General features: G+C 48.1%; 1 pseudogene; it reads left to right on the top strand.

Moving 5' to 3' along the window:
- The first annotated feature begins 351 nt into the window (after positions 1-351).
- Positions 352-4,901, top strand: LOC109785325 (L-type lectin-domain containing receptor kinase IX.1-like; annotated as a pseudogene).
- Positions 4,902-6,654: the final 1,753 nt, after the last annotated feature.

Raw genomic sequence — 6,654 nt, 5'->3', positions numbered from 1 at the left:
CCACCCCATCATATTTGGAGTGCCGGCCAGCTCGAGCGTTTGAGACCCGTTTGAAACATTTGTCTGAATAAAAATCGTGACCGATCGGTGACCGAACGGTCGTCCACGCGTTTGACACCGGTTTGGAACGCCTGGCTGAAGTCGCTCTAACGCAACTCCAACACGTATGCTCTTCTGTGGACGAAAGACATGCCGTGTCATATGGCCGTTGACCGGCCGACGACCTATACCGTGCATGCAGTTATCATCGCGTCAGTCGTGTCTTGCCGTCGCCCATAAATAGGCCAGCCACGGCTCAATCCCGCTCACCACCGTTGCTCGCTAGCCCTTCTTTCCTGTTCGTCTCGATAGCCAGTTACTACGTACGTAGACCTACCTACCATTGCGTGGCCATGGGCTTGCCTGCAACTGCAAGCACCGGCAGTGCGCAGCTCATCCTCCTCCTCCTCTTCCTCCTCGCTTCCTTGCACCTCTCTGGAGCTATATATACCGCTCCAGCTCCAGCCGCAGTCGCCTCACCCTTCTCCTTCAGCTTCGACTTCACCAACGCATCCAGCTACCGCCTAGATAACCTCAAACTCGAGGGCGACGCCGCCATACCTTTGGGCCGCGGCATGGTCGATGTCACCTGCAACTCATGGGGAAAGGACCCCACAAGTTGCAAGGGACGGGTGTCGTACGGCCACCCGGTGCCGTTCTACGACGCCACCACCGGCGAGGTGGCCAGCTTCCAAACGCGCTTCACATTCACCATCAATACCACCAAGAACAAGGGCGATGGCATGGCCTTCTTTCTCGCATATTACCCGTCGGAATTGCCGCCCAACTCAACTGGCGGCCACCTCGGCCTCATCTCCCAAGGCGACCAGGAGAGGGGGGCCGCATTGGGTAACCAGCAGTTCGTCGCCGTGCCGTGGAGTTTGACACCCACAACAACGGGTGGGACCCCCCAAACACCGCCGCCGACCACATCGGGATTGACATCAACTCTGTTCGCTCGGAGAACACGAGCTTTCCCCGCTTCAGCCTCAACGGCTCCATGACGGCCACCGTCGCGTTTGACAACACCACCCGGATGCTAGCCGCCGACCTGCAGTTACTCGACAATCAAAGTTACCAGCCCGTTCAGGTCAGCTGGCGGTTACCGGATCCGGTCACCGCCTTGCTCCCTGCTCAAGTGTCAGTGGGGTCTTCTGCGGCCACCGGGTTAGGCATGGAGCTGCATCAGTTACTCTCCTGGTCCTTCAACTCGTCACTTGCTCCGCCAACCAAGGGTATTGTTATTACTAAACATCTTTTGAAAAATATGCTGCTACTAGCATATACTCCCTTCTCTCATAAATGGATAAAATACGGATACAAATCAATGTTTTAAATAGCGGGCTATAAAAAATAGCGACGGGCCTCCAAATCAGCTATAGCGGGCTAAGCAGGCTATAACGGGCTATTTGTGAAGGTGATCATTTAGCGACATCCTGCTAAAAAGGCTATAGCGGACTATAGTGAAGCTATAGCCGGCTATTTAAAACTATGATAAAAATGGATGCTACAACTAGCATATCCCCGCAGCAAAGGTGTTTATTAACTACACTACCTTTATTTTTGCACCTTCAGTTTAGATAACAAGTAACTTGGACACGTGAGTGAATTAGTCTTATTATTCCAAATTGCTACAGAGCGCACATGCATTTTTGCATGTTCGGGCGCACTCAAAGACGAGGGGTCTTTTTTTTGGGGATAAGTTTCAATCTATTCATCGTTTTTAAGGCACAGTATAAAGAAACAGTAGAAATAAAAATTACATTCTGATCCGTAGACCATCTAGCGACAATTACAAGCACTGAAGCGAGCCGAAGACGTGCCCCGTCATATGCCACTAGTCACGGCGACACCTGCACAAGACTCTCGACGGCATGGAGCCGCCAAGATGCACGATCCGTACCCTGCTTTGCTGGTGCTACTCTGAGTATTCACGTATTATCTCGAGTCGGTGGTCCAGCCGGTGATCCATAGCCCATGCTTAAATAGGTTGTGATTTGATCCCTAGGAATGCAATGTATCTATGTGTATTTTTGTCCTAGCCGTTGCTTACATAGTCTTGGGACGAGACCATGAGGTAAAAGCGATTGGCTTTTCGGTGCAGCTTAACACTGGTAATAGCTTTCCGGGCACTCGGTAAAAACATTTGGCTTTTACGTAAATATTGATCGGGTTTCATATTATCAAGCCCAGACTTTTTTTTTGCACGAAAAACTTTCAATCTATTCATCTTCAGTCATGGTAGTACAACGAACACTAGAAATAATAAAATTACATCCAGATCCGTAGACCACCTAGCGACGACTACAAGCACTGAAGTGAGCCGAAGGCGCGCCGCTGTCATCGCTCCTCCCTCGCCGAAGCTGGGCAAACCTTGTTGTAATAGACAGTCAGGAAGTCGTCGTGCTAAGGCCCCGTAGAACCAACGCACCAGAACGGCAACCGCCGCAGATGAAGAGTGTAGATCAAAAGGATCCAACCTGAAAACACACGAACGAAGACGAACGACGAACAGATCCGAGCAAATCCATCAAAGGCAGATCCGCCGGAGACACAACTCCACACGCCCACCGATGATGCAAGACGCATCACCGGAACGGGGGCTAGGCGGGAAGACCTTTATTCCATTTTCAGGAAGCCGCCACCGTCTCGCCTTCCTGAGCAGGACACAAACCCTAACAAAGCTCGAAAAAAGATCTTAAAACGGAGCCCTCCCACCGGCAAGGGCCGAGATCCACTCCGCCTCCATGGCCATAGGGCCACCGGAGACGGGATGGACCAGCACCGGCGCCGGTGGGAGGCAGAAAGCTAGGGTTCTTGAGGCGGCTGCTAGACCTCATATGCATAATTGCATTTGTAATGTTCCTCATCACGAGGCCGTCGAAAGTAGACCCGCATGGAATGTTTGAAAATCAACTTACCATGACAAAAAAAAAGCATGTGTTTAGTATAAACAAGTTTTTTCCTCACAACCGGGTAGGTACGTAGATGGGCTGGTATGAATGGTGTGGCCTAAAAACAAGTTTTACTGTTTAAAGAATATTTTAATACAATTTTAAGACTTGCCCTAAGTATTTTTTAAAAGAGAACTTGCGTGACAAAAAGTAAGTTATAAGAAACTAGTGCATACCCTATAAACAATGAGAAAGCAATTTTAATGATATGGAATGTTTTACCCCTCAATAATGTATAATAAATGATTGGCTTACCGTTGTGGTAGAAAATTGATCCGAGCTAGAAAAAGCATGCTTGTTCAACAAACCTGCTTTTCATGACTCAAAGTTGATATCTAAGAATATCCATCAGAACATCCCTGTGCAAGATTTAGTATCGAATATCTAATCGTGAGGAACACAACAGTGAAAACCGACTTTGGGTTGGACAAAATGCATTTATGAAGGTTAGAAACTGTTTTGCAAGTTAGTGATGTCATATATATATGGTTTAATGCTGATTTTCTTTGTAGTACGGTATGTCTGCACTCGTGAACTGAAAAAGCGCATGAGCGTTCCCTAGCAGCATCATTTATAAATTACTAGCAATTATTTTGTGTATTCATACAAATCGTGACATGAAGGCAGCAATTGTTGGAGGGTCAATTGGAGGAGTTGTGATGGTTGTGGTGTGGTGTATCATCTCATGTTTCAAGTGGATAGGGACAACAAGCCATGACTTTGTTGCCCGAAGTGGCGGAGCTAGACAATTCGAGTACCGTGTTCTAGCTTCTGCAACAGACAACTTCTCTGAGGAGAGGGTTATTGGGAGAGGTAACTTTGGAGTAGTCTACAGGGGTATGTTCTCCAACAAATTATCATCAGGTGCACCCTCCACCGGATCAGATGGTCCATCCTATGGGGATGAGGTGGCTGTAAAGAAGATATTGAAAGAGACAAGGGGGGGAAATCTGGACTTCTTCACTGAGATGAACACCATTAGCGAAGCCAAGCACAAGAATCTCGTCAAGCTGAAAGGTTGGTGTTGCAAGGAAAACAACCGGAACCTGCTTGATTTTATGTGCTGGTGCTGCAGAAAGAAGAAGGATGACGAGCTCTTCCTTGTCTATGAATTGGTGCCTAACGGCAATCTACACCATCACCTTTGCGAGAGTACGCAAGCAATACTATGGGCAACAAGGTATACTAAGATTTTTTCGGACCTTACATTATTTATTTTTGCGAGGATTAATGAATCGATTACATACTATTATTAATATTCATTGGATTCATTAATGTGTCTGTCTGGCTTTCAGGTACCAAATTGTGAAAGACATTGGCTCTGCTCTTGTTTACCTCCATCATGACAGTGCCCCATACATTTTGCACAGAGATATCAAACCAGGCAACATACTCCTGGACAACAACTTTAACGCCAAGCTTGCCGATTTCGGGCTATCAAGGATAGGCAACCAGGACAATGTGACATTGATGACATATGCTCTAGGAACGGAAGCGTACATGGCTCCAGAATGCAAGAAAGATGGGAAAGTCAAATTCCACCCGAGATCTGACGTATACAGCTTTGGAATCGTCCTACTAGACATTGTATGCACAGGGAAGTCAAGGGAGCAAGTGTGGGAGCTATATCAAGGAGGCAATGTCTTGGATGCTATAGATGAAAGGTTGTGTAGGGACGACTCTGACTTGACACAGATGCAGATGCATCGTGTGGCTGTCTTGGGACTCTGGTGTTCTCTTCTTGAAAGTGCCAAAAGGCCTACCATTCAGAAAGCAATGGAGGTCCTGGCACGTGATGAGCCATTTCCCGACCTTAACTACTCGGTGAACACTTCGGTGCCCTCAGCGCATCATGGAACAGACACCAGTAGCTCTGACGAGCAGGCACTTGTACCAGATAACAGCTAGACCTCTCGGTGAGCTGCATGCATGACTTTTGGGGTGGTTATGTTTGTGGATATGAACTATTTCATTATATGTGTATGTATACATGGAGATAGTCAGCTCTCAACGTTCCTCAGTACGACATGGAGCGCATGCTTCTTACACATCTTGGTGGTAAATAATGTTGCTTCTTTCATCTATTATTGTAGTATGCATCATGCTGGCCTTTGTGGATCAACATGCATGTCAATGGCCCTCTAAAAAATGCAAGTCAATGGAAAATTTAATCTACACTCGGTAGGTTTTTCTCCTTATGACCGAACACTTGGCACACCATTGCATTTGAATCACGCGGTCACAATTTGATAGGAGCAGAGGTGCAGCCATACAAGCACTCTTCAATTGTACCACAAGGCCTAAGATTTTTTTGAACACCTAATTACATCTGTATGTTTGCTCCAGTTTATAAGGAAAACTAGATCGAAAACTTAACAAACTGACTCGTTTATGAGGGAAACTGGGCCGAAAACCGTACAAGTAACAACAAAAAAGGAAGATGAGAAAAGGAAAGGGCGCCTAGAACATGGCACGACCTAGCTACCAGACAAAGACCATCACCAGTAGAGACATAAGTAGATGTGGGGTGTCGTCGAGAGCTCACAATACCAATACTTTGCAAACAACTGCGCATCGGCAAGCATACCGACCCCCACGGCACAACTCAGGAGCGTCCAAATCAACAAGTGTCATACCAGACATGATCCTTGACAGGACTCCACCACATGAAATCAGAACGGTTAGCAAGATTGTGAGGCATCGTGCACCATCATTGAGCAAAACTGAGCCTACACAGCACCAAGAGCACAAAGATCGCCGCAACGCAACGACAACCATGAGAGAGTCTTGAGCAAGCATTACCGGATGGTGCAACACGTAAGGGGCCGAGGCGGATGGATGGCATCGAAGGGCTCACATTGACGCCTTCAAGAAGGAGAACAACGTCCATAGATTGTGTCATCAATGGACTTTCATCCAGAGCCCAAACCGAGCAGATCAGGTACCATTGAAGGACCATGCCCCCAGGAAGGAAAACCACACTGGATTGACGCCGTCATGGTCAACTGGCGCATGAGTCAAGAGGGATTTCTCCCAATGTGAGTACCAGATTAAGATTAGAGACATCGATAGCAACTCGGACAACTGAAGGCGACTGCAAACCGACGATCGACTGGCTGCCATCCATAGGGGGTGAAGGAGCAGTGGGGGTGCGGCAAAGGAGAGGCCCACGGATCCCAACAATACGAGGGTGTAGGCCGGGGTGTAAGGTCATTGGAGATGTCCACAAGGAGGCACGCGTTGTGGTGCGATCACATTGTCGTGCCGAGAGGCTGGACTTTCCATCGAACTCGCCACGCCCAAGCTCCCGGTAAAAGTGGTACTTATCCTAGATTGTGGAGTCTTGCATGATGCTCTACCCTGCAACGGTGATCTTGTTGTCCGTGTTGGCTCCATGTGCTCGTGGCCGGAGCTCGCTGACCGGCTCGGGCGGAGTAGTAGATGCTGCAGTCAGGCAACAAGGTACGCGGCAGTGGTTTGTGCCCCGGTGTGCTACTGCTGCCCCATGGCATTGTTGGCAGTGGTAAGGCTACCTGCTAACCTAGTACTTTGGGTGAGGTTGAGACAACATCTTGGCATGCAGTGCAGTGGGAAGGGTTTGGGGAGCACCAACCCAAATGAAGCCGCGACCGTGTAAGAGGAACAATTTTACAGCCCTGTA

This window comes from Aegilops tauschii, chromosome 2, assembly GCF_002575655.3.
Source record: "Aegilops tauschii subsp. strangulata cultivar AL8/78 chromosome 2, Aet v6.0, whole genome shotgun sequence".
In the NCBI taxonomy this organism is placed as follows: domain Eukaryota; kingdom Viridiplantae; phylum Streptophyta; class Magnoliopsida; order Poales; family Poaceae; genus Aegilops; species Aegilops tauschii.
Note: the sequence above shows the minus strand (reverse complement) of the source record. Positions and strands in the feature narration are given on the sequence as shown.